At 41.6% G+C, this 15,600-nt stretch overlaps 1 pseudogene; it reads right to left on the reverse strand.

Annotated features, from left to right (window-relative positions):
• Positions 1 to 369: 369 nt before the first annotated feature.
• On the reverse strand, positions 370 to 1,385 carry LOC123333074 (annotated as a pseudogene).
• Positions 1,386 to 15,600: the final 14,215 nt, after the last annotated feature.

The following is a 15,600-nucleotide window of genomic DNA, read 5'->3' on the forward strand; positions in this document are numbered from 1 at the left end:
GGAAAGAACAAGGATATTCACTGAAGTGTTGTCTGTTAGAGCGAAAATCTGTAAATAGTATCAATGTCCACAGTAGGAGGAACAATTACATAACAGTGAATGTATTCATGGTAATGAACACTATGAAACCATTAAAATAATAAGGTAGATCTCTATGAAATATATGATCAGATTTTCAAGACATGATACTAAATAAAAAAGCAAGATTTAGAAAGATATGTGTAATAACATATCATGTATACAATAGCAAAAAATACATTTTCTATGGAAATGATTGATGGATGTTAGATGTTAAAGATGGTACAAACGTAATTGCAACTTCATACCATGAATTTTAAATCATTATAACTAGGCTCAAACACATCTTTATTAATCAAAATAGGAACCATTACAATCAACACATTTTTACCAATGAGAAATAAATTTGTTTATTCCGATAGCACAAAAATCCATGTTTCAGGATTCAATGAACTCTTGGAAAGCACTTTCTGCATCCTGTTGGTTGTGGAAGTGTTTTCCCTACAAAAAGTTGTTGAGATGCTTGAAGAAGTGGTAGTCAGTTGGCGAGAGGTCAAGTGACCACGGCAGAAGAAGGCAAACTTCGTAGCCCAATTTGTTCAACTTCTGAAGCATTGACTGTGCAATGTGCAGTTGTGCATTGTCATGGAGAAGAATTGGGCCCTTTCTGTTGACCGATGCTGGCTGCAGGCGTTGCAGTTTTCAGTGCGTCTCATCGATTTGCTGAGCATACTTCTCAGGTATAAAGATTTTGCTGGGATTCAGAAAGCTGTAATGGATCAGACACACCAAATAGTGACTATGACCTTTCTTTGGAGCAAGTTTTGCTTTGGGAAGTTCTTTGGAGCTTCCTCTAAGTCCAGTCACTGAGCTGGTCATCACTGGTTGTTGTATACAATCCACTTTTCATTGCACATCACAATCTGATAGAGAAATGGTTCATTATTGTTGAATAGAATAAGAGAAGACACTTCAGAATGATGATGTTTTTGATTTTTGGTCAGCTCATGAGGCATCCACTTATCAAGCTTTTTCACCTTTCCAATTTGCTTCAAATGCCAAATGACCAAAGAATGGTCAACCTTGAGTTCTTCAACAACTTCTCATGTAGTTGCAAGAGCATCAGCTTCGATGACTGCTCTCAATTGGTCATTGTCAGGTTCTGATGGCTGGTGGCCACACTCCTCATCTTCAGGGTTCTCATTTCCTTTACAAAACTTCTTGAATCACCACTGCACTGTACATTCATTAGAAGTTCCTGGGCCAAATGCATTGTATGTATGCGTTATCTCCACTGCTTTATGACCCATTTTTAACTCGAATAAAAAAATTACTCAAATTTGCATTTTGCCTAACATCATTTCCATAGTCTAAATTACATATAGAACAAACAGCAAGTAATAAGTCATCAGAAAAAAACATAAAGCAAGAAATGTGCATTAAATTGATGTATAATATAACCACATTTATTTAAGAATATATTCCAATATTGAACAGTGAAGTTCAGCAATGCAAAATTGCAATTACTTTTGCAACAACCTGATAGATAGATAGATAAATATCTGAGTTCATTTGAGCTGCTATAAGAAAATGCCATGGACTGAGTGGCTTTCAAACAACAGAAATTTGTTTCTGATAGTCTTAGAAATTGGAAGTCTGAGATAAGAGTGCCAGCATGGTCAAGCGCGGGATGTCTTCCATATTGCACATTGTGTCCTCACATGGCATAAGAGAGTAGGGAGCCTTGTGGAGTCTCTTTGATAAAAGCACTAATGCCATGCATGAGGGCTTCATGACCTAAGCCCTTCCCAAAGGCCCCAATTCCTAATACCATCATATTGGCATTAAGGTTTCATCATATGAATTTGAGACAGCCATATGGAAATGACCCAGTAAAAAAGGTAAAAGTTAAAAATGAAAAAGAGACCAAAGGGAAAACATGAAGATGAGATCCAGACCCCAACAGATTAAAATAAAAAAATGGTCTTTGACTGGAGAAAGGATACTTGCTCAATGATAACAATCCAGGGAAACAACGCAGGGAAAAAGAAAAAAAGAAGTTGAGCTGCAGGCAGGTTTAAAAATTTGTAGGAAAAAAAAAAGGTGTGCCTATGTGATGATGTTTACATTCTCCATGAAGTAGGATTCAAGATCATCATTTAAATTGAAGTCAGTGTGGGATGGGGAGAAGGGGCAGGGGAGGTGGAAGTCTGAGGTGGGAATAAAAGGTAAAAACTATATTCATTGTGGTGGGTAATTAGGGGATATCTGTCTGTTGCAGAGGGTAGAAGGTCATACAGGAGAGAAACGCATTAGCAGACAATGTCTATTTGAGGGTGAGGATTGCAAATACATAGCGATACCAGTGTGACCACTTGTCTGTGGCTATCAGTTGCATGTACTAGAGGAAAAGGTCAAATTCTTTGTTAAATACAGCATTAAATTTTACTTTCTTCAACCTCCAGTAAACCCCTTACAGTCAGTCAAAAATGCGTATTCTATACTTCAATTAATAATAAATTCTTCTTAAAAAGTGTGCATTCTAACTGGTATTTTGTTTTTGAGATCAAAGAATTACATGGGGAATACTCCTTGGTACGGTTTCATTAAAACTACTCTGGAAGCTTCTCCATCTCTTAAATGAGAAGCATTCTTTTTGTTTTTATAAATGAACTGAGAACAATATGTATAAAGGCTCTTCTCTCTTCTTCACTCCCTTCACCACCTGTAAGCGTCAAGCCCTCCCATTCATTCTACCTTCTAGGATCATCCTTTCGCAACGTGTCCTCTTGTTCCATAACCACTTCTATTGCTTTGGCCCTACACAGTACAGGGACCAAAGCCAGCTATACATAAGAATTCTCAGAGCTCTACCTAAACTGGTTCAGAACTTCTGAAAATTAGGATCCTACAATCCCCATTTTTAACAAGTTCCTCAAGTGGCACTTTTTCAGTCAACATCAGCCCACATGTGGAACATACGCTACCACATGCAAGGTATATTTTGGTGTTTCCTGACTTTTGAAAGACGCACTCCACCACCACCACCACATGACAGAGAAATAAATCTGAGGAAGTGAAATGAGATTCACATTTCTGAACCAATACATGATCCTCAGAGGTGACTGCTTGCATCTGAAGAATACAAGGCCATATTGTGTGTAAGAATTAATGTTTATGGAAGAAATAAATGAACGGATAACAACTGAACCCAAGGAAGGGCTGAGGAGATGCTGCCTTGAGTAGCCATCTACAGGACTGGACAAGAACTTTGCACATTCTGTGTTGAAGAGCTGCCAGGGAGAAGAAATGCCAGGCAAAGGAAAAGTTGTGTAAGAGGAAAACTTAAAGAGGAGTACGGAAGCTTGGAAGGAATCACATATGAAATAAAATGTCATTTATTCTTTTCTGATCACAACTCAGTTTAATGAGGAGATTTGGCAGCAAGGGGACCCTCATTGGAATAAAGATGCTCTGTTAACCGAAGAAGCCAGTGGAGGCCACAAAGCCAAATAAATTATACTGGCCTTCCTTAATTTACCAGCTGTTTCCTTTCTGTTGAGTGGAAATAGAAAAATTAAACCTTCTAAACTCAATATGAAAATAATTCCTTCAGACTCTAGAGAGCATGATCAGGTTCTTACAAGAGAAACTATTTAGTGGTGATTTAATAATACATCTCCAGAATACAAATTCAAGGGACCAGACATGGAATGTTCATCAGCCTTTCTAATGACATTCACAGAGTTATTTTTATGCTTAATCAAATGAGTCTCAGACAGCTTTTGAATATGGAAAGGATGATACACAAATGTTTGTGCCAATTTCTGGTTATGCACTTTGCTTGAAAATTGACTTGGACTAGCTGAAATTTTGGCTGAAGGCTTTTCTTGGTGAGAACGCAGTAAAATATGTGGGCATTTCATCTGAGTTGGGGAGGGTGTCACATCACTGTGGGTCTCAGCATTGTAAAAGGTCAGTTAGGTGAGAAAGTGACAAATTCTCTTTATACTACTTAACGAGATTTTATAGATTACACCTGGAAGTAGGCAATTTCCATTACCGTTTCCTGGATGGGGACTACATTGAAACCTTCTATTAAAAGGGTAATAAATGACTTGAAACATAAAAATTAAAGCATGTTCTCTTCACTCACTTTTGCCTTAAAAACACAAATTCATAATATAAGATAATTTGGAACTAAAAGAGACATAAGAGAGCGTCTAACTCAAAACATTCGTTTCACAAAGTGAGAGAAGCTGTCAGATGGAGTTCAAAATTCGAGCACCTAACAGTTGACTGGGCTTATGCTAGCACTGCCAACTTAGAGCTTAGTCCAACCAAGAATCCTGCTTCAACCTTCCTATCTACAAATGCACTGGAAATAAAACCAGGGTTCCCGTGAATGGATGGTGGTCATTTCCCTCTAAATCCCGTCTTTGTATATTTCCCACAGTGAGCTGGTTTCTAGGAAATATCTGGTGGAATAAAGCAAAAAGGGGAAGGGGGACCCCAGCAAAATCTTACCAAAACGACTAATTCATGAGAGGAGAAAAAAAATCATTTTTTCCTTGGCTAAAGTAATTTGGTTTGGCTTTCCACATGACCCAAATTCACCAGATAATTACCAGTTCTCCGTTTCTCTTCGTGCCGTTTTGGTCTGGCCTTTGAATCCTGAGTGTACCCACAGTCCAAGGGATTAACTGAAAATTTCCCTTGACATTATTAAACCCATATACCATGCATTTTATGGCCTGTTGCAGGACCCCAGATTGCCAGCACTAGGGACTGTGCTCAAGAAACTTGCCCTGGCCCCCAGATCAGATGAAGGGAAAAGGGTTACTGAAAGAGAATAGTTCAGGTTACAAATTACAGGACGACAAGGATATGTGAAGGATACATCATTTTATCCTTAGCACCTTCATAGTGCCTGACAGGCATATAGAAAGGGCTCAGTAAATATTGGATTGGATAAAAAGTGCCTTCGGGTTTTTCCATACCATCTTACAGAAAAACCCGAATGAACTTTTTGGCCAACCCAATGCTTCTTGAAAGCATATATAATGAATGCACAGAAAATCAAGTGAACAACCCGATAAAGTCAAGAGAGTTAAAATGTAACTTCTCTCTTGATTATTATAAAATGCTGTCAGAGTTTGCCAGCTCTTTAACACACACGCACACACACATTTGCCCTGGTGTGGCTAAACATGGACAGTGAGAACAACTGTCAGTGACAATTATTGAACCCTACTATGTATCAGACATTGTTCTAACCAAGTCTTCCGTATGTGTTAATTCATTTGATCACTGCAGACCTATGTAGCAGACATTGTGATTATGTCCTCTAGCAGATGAGGAAGCCAAGAGTTGCATAAATTTCTTCAAAATTTCCCAACCAATCAGGGAATTGAACCAGGAAATAAGGCAATCAGCCTGACTCCAGAGACCACAATTCTAATAACTGAGGTGTCCCTGGTGGCTCAGATGGTGAAGGATATACGTGCAATGCAGGAGATCCAGGTTTGATCCCTAGGTTGAGAAGATCCCCTAGAGAAGGGAGTGGCTACTCATTCTAGTATTCTTGCCTGGAGAATTCCATGGACAGAAATTAAATCTAACAAAGATGGCTGGGGATGAGTGCTCAGGGTTTCCCCACCACATCTCCATCCATCTTCTGGGGACTATGCCTGTGTTTCACAGCCTTTTGTTAGTATCCTTGGTCTTTAAAAAGAGTCATGTCCAAATAGGTAGCTCATATGGAGTTTAGCAAAATCTTGGGAGATTGTGGGGTATCACTTCTGATGTCAATACCTGAGTGCCGTGCAAGCAGCTGTTTATACAGAAGGTCCTCAACAGAAAAGACTTAAAGAAACAGCCAACATGGCCCTCCCTTAAATGGCCATGCACAGTCTGGAGGATACCCCACCCATGTGTGCCCACCAGCTCCCTTTTACCTGGTCCCCTCAGGTACGGCTGGCTCATCCCAATCCTCAGCCCAACACATGACCTCTCCCTTTCCTAATCAGCTAACCGGACCACCACCTGCCAGTTCAGAGCGGGGGTTCAGGGCCCAGTAACCTGGTTCTTTCCCTACTCTCTATGTCACCAAATTTTATGTCATGGATTCGATAGTCTGTTTCCTTAAGAAGCTTTGTCTCAGATTCTCAGTGACTCTTTCCTCTCTCAAAACCTGATTCTTCAAAATCAAAAGTTCTGGCACTGAAATCCACACTTGTGTTATAAGCTATGCAGCCCACTAGAAACCTACCAGTTTCTTCCTTTTTGCTTTCCTGATCTAAGAATCCTAGCTCTCCTCAAAGTAATACAGATTACTGGCTGTATTAGGGAAAACATAGTGAAACTTCAAGAGAGATTAGTATTTCAAAAACAAAACCAAAAACTTCTCTTTCAAGACAGTCAACTACAGGCCACTAAGTTTAAGAAATCACCAAAGCTTCATAACTCACCTCATTGAAGTGTATTTCATTCCATTTTGTTTTGTTTTGTTTTGTCTCCTCCCCAAACCTGCATAAGCAATTCTTGGACATGGCCCCCTTTGCTCTGGAGTGGAAAAGAGCCTTAGCTTCTGTCCTGCGCCTGCCATTAATTTACTGCAAAACTTGGGCTGGCCACTTCTGTGCCCTTGGTGACAGTCTCAGAAGCAACATTTACAGAAAACTCATCTCAACCACCGTTTATGAGACAATTACTATGGACCAGACCTCTCTGGGAAGCTGTACATGCATTGCCTCCTTTGACATCACAAGAATCCTGGAAACAAGGGAAGTGTTTTTATCCCCATTTCACAGATAAGGCAGCCAAGGCCTATCATCAGGTGTAATGAGAAGTTCAGGATCCAAACCAAGGTTTTCTAGACTCTGAGATCCTTTACACTCTACAACTTTGTCCGACTCTTTGCAACTCCATGGGCCATAGCCCATCAGGCTCCTCTGTCCATGGAATTCTCCAGGCAAGAATACTGGAGTGGATAGCCATTTCCTTCTCCAAGGGATCTTCCCGATCCATGGTTCAAACCCAGGTTTCCTGCCTTGCAGTTGGATTCTTTGCCATCTGATCCACCAGGAAAGACCCCCACAACTATAGTATCTTTTAACTTTTTATTTTGTATTAAGTATAGCCAATTAACAATGTTGTGATAGTTTCAGGTGGACAGCAAAGGGACTCAGCCATACTTAAACATGTATCCATTTTCCTTCAAACTCCCCTCCCATCCAAGCTGCCACATAACATTGAGCAGAGTTCCCTTTTTATACAGTAAGACCTTGTTGATTATTCATTTTAAGTATAGCAGTGTGTATGACTACAGGATTTAGATTAGGGGTGTGTGTGTGTATGTTACTACAGAGCTGCTAAATCCATCACAGGGGAAATGTTCATGGGCAAATACAAAGTCTGAAACACATCTGTGCATAATACTGGAAAGAGAATACCAACAGTTAGACACCCCAGTTGAGGGGCAGAGCTCAGGGACCACCTGGTCCAAGAAGATACAGGCAGCACTTGTGAACAAATAACCGCATTCCCTTTGGTTGACCAATCTGGGCTGATTACGTTGTTGGGATGATTTCCCTCCCTGCTAAGGCAAAACCAGAGTTGCAAAATATTTTTCAAAAGGGCAAGGCAGAGACCACAAGCATTCTGGCAAAATTCTGGTTTGCTATCGCCTCTCACACCGACGTATTTCTGCTGAAAAGATAAGGATCCAAGGTAGGCTCTCTGGGTAGGAAACTCCAGTGCTCAGGGAGGAAGCCTAATCGAGAAATGGACAATGAACCATATGCAGACTGCCATATCCCTGACACAGCAAAACACGGCCTTTGCTCTGAATGGCAAAGTTGTTTCCCACTGTGCGCGTGGGAGAGAGATGACGCATGCTCTGACAGTAACTGTGAACAGGTGGGGGGAAAACAAGGGCCGCTTCCAAGAGGTCTGTTAAAACTTTCCCTTTTCAAAGTCTGAGGAAATAATAATGTGGCTGCCCAAGTGAAAATCTATCTGTTGCTATGCGTTCCATGTACACCTTGCTTATCCTCTCAGAACTCTCCATTAAAATCACAGCTGTTATTTGTGTGTTGGGTTCAGACATTCTCCCATGGCCATGGCAAAGGAACAAAGAAAAATACTCGTGTTGGTCATTAACACCTGCAACGGGGATGAATGGTGGTTGATGTCAGCTGCGTTCATGTTGTATCTGGGAATAATAATAATGCGTTTCATTCGCAGAAAGCTTTACAGTTTATGAAGCCTTTTATGTGCATTTCATGCATTCGTTAACATTAAACACGGTGTCTCCCTTACAGAAAACAATACAAAAGGATTTTTTTTTTTTTTAACAAATCAGCCTCTGCAGCATGTAGATAACAAATGTTTCTGAGTGTCTAAACAATTTTTACATCATCATAGCATGTCAAGATTTCCCATTCAACAAATTTCTCCTCCATTGTAACAACAGTAACACACACACACACACACATACACACACAGCATATTTCCTGTTCTTAGTTGAGTTGTATATCTTTTTTGCTTACTGATTTATAGGAGTCCCTTATATGTCCTTTAATTTATTTATTTTTAATTGAAGGATAATTACAATATTGTCTTGGTTTCTGCCATACATCAACATGGATCAGCCATGCTGCTAAGTTGCTTCAGTCATGTCTGACTCTGTGCGACCCCATAGACAGCAGCCCACCAGACTCCCCCATCCCTGGGATTTTCCAGGCAAGAACACTGGAGTGGGCTGCCATTTAGGTATACATATATCCCTTGCCTCCCTCCTACCTCTCGCTCTATCCTTATACATTGCTGTTATGACTTCCTTGACAGATATAAGATTGTTACTCTCTTCCAATTGCTTATTGAGTGTGTGATTAGTACATTATTTCTTGAACTTTAGGTTGGAAAAATGGCTTTAGTTCAACTTCTTCATCCTCAAATGAGGAAAACTGGTCCAGAAAGTTCACTTAGCCACTTAGTGGTAGCTTGATTAGAACTCTAGTATTCTGACTTTTTTTCCTCAGTTCAGTTCAGTTTAGTCGCCCAGCCATGTCCAACTCTTTGCGACCCCATGGACTGCACCACACCAGGCCTCCCTGTCCATCACCAACACCTGGAGTTCACTCAAACTCATGTCCATTGAGTCAGTGATGCCATCCAACCACCTCATCCTCCTGCCTTCGATCTTTCCCAGCATCAGGGTCTTTTCAAATTAGTCAGTTCTTCGCATCAGGTGGCCAAAGTATTGCAGTTTCAGCTTCAACATCAGTCCTCCAATGAACATTCAGAACTGATCTCCTTTAGGATGGACTGGTTGGATCTCCTTGCAGTCCAAGGGACTCTCAAAAGTCTTCTCCAACACCACAGTTCAAGAGCATCAATTCTTCGGAACTCAGCTTTCTTTGTAGTCCAACTCTCACATCTATACATGCCTACTGGAAAAACCATAGCCTTGACTAGATGGACCTTTGTTGGCAAAGTAATGTCTCTGCTTTTTAATATGCTGTCTAGGTTGGTCATAACTTTCCTTCCAAGGAGTAAGCATCTTTTAATTTTATGGCTGCAGTCACCATCTGCAGTCACTTTGGAGCCCCAAAAAAATAAAGTCTGCCACTGTTTCCCCATCTATTTGTCATGAAGTGATGGGATCAGATGCCATGATCTTAGCTTTCTGAATGTTGAGCTTTAAGTCAACTTTTTCACTCTCCTCTTTCACTTTTATCATGAGGCTCTTTTTCTGCCATAAGGGTGGTGTCATCTGCATATATGAGGTTATTGATATTTCTCCCGACTTTTTCTCCTAGGATATAGCTAATATTCTGCACTGGTGAATTCTCAAGTTGTCATAGTTATACAGTGTGATGTGCTGTGCTGTGCTTAGTTGCTCAGTCGTGTCTGACTCTTTGCGACCCCATGGACTGTAGACTGCCAGGCTCCTCTGTCCATGGGGAGTCTCCAGGCAAGAATACTGGAGTGGGTTGCCATGTCCTCCTCCAGGGGATCTTCTCAACCCAGGGATCAAACCCACGTCTCATGTCTCCCACATTGCTGGTGGATTCTTTACCATCTGAGCCACCAGGGAAGCCCAAGAATACTAGTGTGGGTAGCCTATCCCTTATCCAGGGGAACTTCCTGAACCAGGAATTGAACTGGGGTCTCCTGCATTGCAGGCAGATTCTTTACCAGCTGAGCTACTAGGGAAGCTCATATAGTGTGATACACTCATACAATTCACATATAGCAATTAAAAATAAAAAGCATCTACTGGCATATGAAACAACATGGATAAATCTCAGATAAAATGTTAAGTGAAAGAATCAGATGTAATAAGCTATATATTATGTGATTCTGTTCATATAAAGTTCAAAACTAGGCAAAACCAAACTATGGTGGTAGAAACTAGATCTTTATTCCTTAGAAGAGGGTTTGACTGAAAGGGGGCATGAGGAAGTTTCTCTGGGTGTTGAAATGTTCTATGTCTTGATGAGGGAGGTAGTTGCATGGATGGATACCTATGTAAAAGATTCATTGAGCTGTACGTTTAAGATCTGTGCTTTTTGCTGTAAGTTATACAGTAATAAAAAATAAAGAAGAAAACCAAAGCATAGATTTAACTATTTCTCATTAACTTGATGGATATTGAGCAAAAGAGAGTAATTCTGGCCCTCAAATGATTTTTAATCTGAATTATTCTTCCTGGCTGACTTTCACTATTACACAAACCACAGAGTTGCCAAATCTCTACTTCTTTGAATAGTCTGGCTCTGCGTTGAACAACTGTGGGTTGAGCTAATTGACCTTCAAAGTCACTCCTAGCTCCAAATTTCTGGGATTTTTTGAAAAAGGGATGCCAAAACATATCTCTGAGCGGGAAGGAACATCAGAGGTTGTCTGGTTCTTGTCTGTTATTTTATAGGAGAAAAGAATGAGCTTAGAGGATGGAAATGACTTGCCTAAGGTTGCCCTGATAGTAATTCAGTGCAGCTCCTCTGACTTCATCTCAACTCAGGTCAACAAATATCCCTTGAGTGCCTGCTATGTGCCAGGTACTGAGTCAGACACCACATTGGGCTCCCTGGTTCTATAAAGCCAAAGGTGTCATTGTATTGCTTGGTGAGGGAAGTAATGAGCTCATTTCCCACAACCTAGTGTAAGAGCACCAGCAGACAAAGTCAGAAAACTCAAAAAAGGGAGCAAGACAAAGTTCAAAGTGCCAAAGTAACATAACCACTTAATGTCTTTTCCCGCACTTGACCACAGAACTATCAAAGTCTCTCCTCATCCCAGGGTGGGGTTTCTGGGACTCTAAATCATGATAATTGTAAGCTGTAATTCTGGAATCTACTATATGAAAATTCTGATCATATGACTTAACAGCATGTGAACCTGAAATTCCCTATTTTATAAACTTCTACTTCCTTTCTGAAAAAACTTGTGCCTTTAAGCAAAGTTCTATTCTCCTTCAGTTGATTCAGCAAACATGAGGAACTAATCTATAGACTTCTTACAAAGTGGCTGTAGAAACTAAGCATGATGAATGTGAAATTCACCACTCAAAGCATGCAGAAACACAAGGATTCACCACTGTGACAACAGCTTAGTCAAGTAGACACAGGCTCAGAGAGTAAGCCAGGGATACGAGTCTGTCATAATTCTACCACTGACTAGCTATGTGATCTTTGTCTCTCTGGGCAGTCACTTCACCTCCCCAAGCCTCTGTTTCTTCATTTACAAATTGAAACGGTTGGACCAAAGAACTGCCCACATTTTTCTCAGCTCACTCTGGGATTCAACAAGGGCTGTGACTCACAGGCTCGTGAAAAAAAACTTTGGAGTGTTGTGAATTTTGGTGGTTGTCCCCAGGAGTACTGTTGATAATACTGAAGATGCAGAGGGTTAAAGAAGAGCGGAAAGAGATGAAGAAGAGAAAAAAGAGAAGAAAATGGAGATTATAAGAGGGAGAGACTTTCATTGAGTGTCTGCATGACCGCTTGCTAGGTAGGACCCTCAGGTGGTTCCTGACTTGACTTCTGACCTCCTTTTCTTTTTCTTCATGCCTTTGCTCACAAAATATCTGATTCTATTTTGATCAGATTGGTCCACTAAGGTCTCTGGACCTCAGCCTGGGGTGGTGACTGGCTGTTTTCCTCGAGTTTCTCTCTCACCTGGGACCTCTCCCTCTTCTATGCTATTTGCGATTCACTGCAAGCTTCTCCTCTACACACTAAAGGCTTGATTAACTAGCTTAATTAACTAACCCACGCAACGTACTTCTTTCCATTCATGAAACTCAGGGACTTGGTTGAGGTTTTTACCTCTAACTTCTGAGCCTAACCGAGACTATGTGGATGTGTAATCCTTACTACCCATCTGCCTGTAGTCTTGCCTCCTTGAATTTGTCATGGCTCAGAATTTGCCGGTGGTACAGATGGAGATTTTTCAACCATAGGCACAGGATAGGTGTCTAATGCATCTCTGAAGAAAGTAACAGGAATACTCAGTGCCCAGATATCAGGAAAGAACAGTTTTCCTGAGGGGTCAGCTGAGACACTTTATGCAGACAAGCTCCCTGGAGAGTATCTCTTCCCGAACACAAAGGAAGTACAAAGCACATTGGGCCTTGTTTCCGAAAACTGCCATTTCGTAAGAGCTAAACAGAAGTATGAGCTTGTAGGCGCCACCACACCCATTCTCTCTCCATCTCCTACAAAATCAAAACCAAACTCCTCAGCCTGGCATGGGAAGCCCTTCATAAACTTTTTGCATCTTCATCATAATTTGTAGCTGTTCATGTGCCTGCTTGACTGTCTGAAGCTCTGGTTCTGTGGTTCTGTGGTTCTCAAGCTGGGTACAGGAGTTCTCCAATTAGAATCACCAGGGAACTTTAAAAATTCAGATGCTCAGGCCACATCCCAGGCTCATTATATGAGACTCTCTGAGGGTGATACTCAGGCATCAGGAGTTTTTAAAGTCTCCCCTCCCTGCCCCATGATTATGGTGTACCAAAGTAAAGAATCACTGCTTTCATTGGTTTAAGAATCATCTTTTGGGGACTTCCCTAGTGATCTAATGGTTAAGTATCTGCCTTCCAATGCAGGGAACGTGGGTTCAATCCCTGGTCAGGGAACTAAGATCCCACAGGCAACTCAGGTGGCACAGCACAACTACTGAGCCCACACACGGCAAGAAGAAGCCCCCATACCACAGCTAGAGGAAAACCCACTCCTGCCCCCCATACACACACAATGAAGATCCAGCGGATCTTAAAAAAAAACACCATGTGCAATAGCGTCTTTTCACCTATTTGATTGGCAAGCACCAAATTTTTAAAAATAAAATCATCTAGTGGGGCTGTTAAGAATAAAGATTGCTTAGGCCCCCACCCCTAAGACTCTAAATCACTAACTGTGAGATGGGGCCTTGAAATGTGCATTTTCAATAGGCTTGTAGGGGAATTACAGGGCAGATGGCCTGAGAACGGAAAAAACACGGCTCTTGGTCCATGAAACTACTTCATCCAAGCTGCCTGAGTACAGCGAGCAGTCTCACTCTCCTTGGCTTTGATTTGGCTTCGCTCTCTGCCTGGAATGCCCTCCCCTCTCCCTGACCTCTGAGAGAACTTTCGGTCACCTTCCAAATGTAAACTCTTCCCTGTGACTTTTCCTGACCCTTCCCAGGAGGAATTAATTACTCCCCTGTCGGAGTTTCCATAGCACTTGGTACATGCTTCTGCTGAAGCATTTATCACACGATATTATGGCTGTTTCTTTATGTGTCTGTCGCACCCTTTAAACTATGAGTATTTTCCTTTTTTCATCTTGCCAGGACCTAGCACAGTGCCTGGGACATAACTCAAGTCAGTAAATGTTTATTGAGTTAAATGAAGCTGTTTGTAGAGCTGGTCATCATATTAGATATCCATCCATCTATGTGTGGCAAGACTACAGACACTGGGATAGGGCACAGGAAAGATCCTAGCGCCAGAGAGGAGAGCCGGCCATAACAACGCCAGGTAGGAGAAATGCCAGCCCTGGGGCCAGGACGAAGGCATGAGTCCTCCAGCACAGAGGGCATGCAAACAGACAGGTTCAGGTTTGCTTCCCTACATTAGTAGGGACAGGAAAATGCTTTTGGTGGTCCTTGAAAGTTAAAAGTAGACATGAAGCAGAAGTCCAAGCCCATGGATAAGGTTGGTGATCATAAAGAATAACTAGGTATTTATCATTTATATTGGGCTTCCGTAGTAGCTCAGCTGGTAAAGAACCCACCTGCAGTGCAGGATACCTGGGTTTGATCCCTGGGTTGGGACGATCTGCTGGCAAAGGGGATAACAACCCACTCCAGTATTCTTGCCTGGAAAATCCTTGGACAGAGAAGCCTGGAGGTATATTAAAATCAGAACACAGAATCTGAGTCAAAGTTCAGACCTACAATTGAAATCTCCATGAGATACACAGAGAACCTGAACATTTAACAAGAACCGTAGGATCACTTGGGTTTATGAAACACCTGGTTAAGCAACTTTAGGAAGTACTGAAAATGGGTAAAAAAAGTTTTTAATGCAAAAGAAAGCCAGTGTCCCCAGACACAGAATGACCTTCTGTGGTAGCACAAAGTCCATATCTGATGTAGAGAAGGGGAAATTTGAAGTTTGAAAAGCACTGGCCAAGGGTCATCACTGGGTTCCAGGAGGCCAGAGACCTTTAGAGTACCTTAATGTGGGCTGCCCCAGCTGAGAAGTGGCTATTCCTCTCTAGCCCACCTTTCTTCCTGAAGTCTTGGAGTTGGGTAAGGTTGAGTACATGGTGAGGGACATTAGGAAGAGAGAAACTAAAAGTTGAAAAAGGCTGTAGAAATGAAGCCAGCAGAGTAGGCAGAAAAATAAATCAGAACACAAGCAAAGGTCAGCTCAGTTTCTCCTAAACTGTGATAATATAAAATTATGATTCCAATCATGTTTCAAGCTCTTGAAAGAGGAGGAATGAGGGGTGTCATTACCAGAGTCAGCCAAACTGCAGTATCAAGGCACAGTCTCCCCAGCTGCCCTTACTTCTCATACTAGCTGCTGGTTTGGGGGATTCCCCAAATCACCCCAGGTTTAACCATTCACTGGGAAGACTCACAGAACTCACTGAAAGCTATTATATATATGGTCATGATTTACTATAGGGAAGGGTTAGAAGCAACAAAAGGAAAATTCACAAAGGGCAGTGTTTAGGAGGATTCCAAATGCAAAGCTTCTGTTGTCCTGAGGATTCAGGAATACCCCCTCCCCCTAGCATTAGTGTGACAATACAGAATATTGCCAACTTGGGGAACTCAGCCTTGGAGTCCAGAGTTTTTATTTGAGCATCATTACATAGATGTAATTGGTTGATTGATTGCCCACATTATTGAACTGTCTCTGGTGGCACCTCCCCTTCCACAGAGGTTGGGCTAGAAGAGGCCTGAAGAGGACAGAGGGTCTGCTCTTTGCCTTCTTTGAAATGGAGTTGAAGTTGCAGAATCAAAAGTGGATTTTCCGTGAAGCTGTAAGACACTCATCCACACTGCAGAGTCATG

Source organism: Bubalus bubalis, chromosome 4, assembly GCF_019923935.1.
Source record: "Bubalus bubalis isolate 160015118507 breed Murrah chromosome 4, NDDB_SH_1, whole genome shotgun sequence".
NCBI lineage: Eukaryota > Metazoa > Chordata > Mammalia > Artiodactyla > Bovidae > Bubalus > Bubalus bubalis.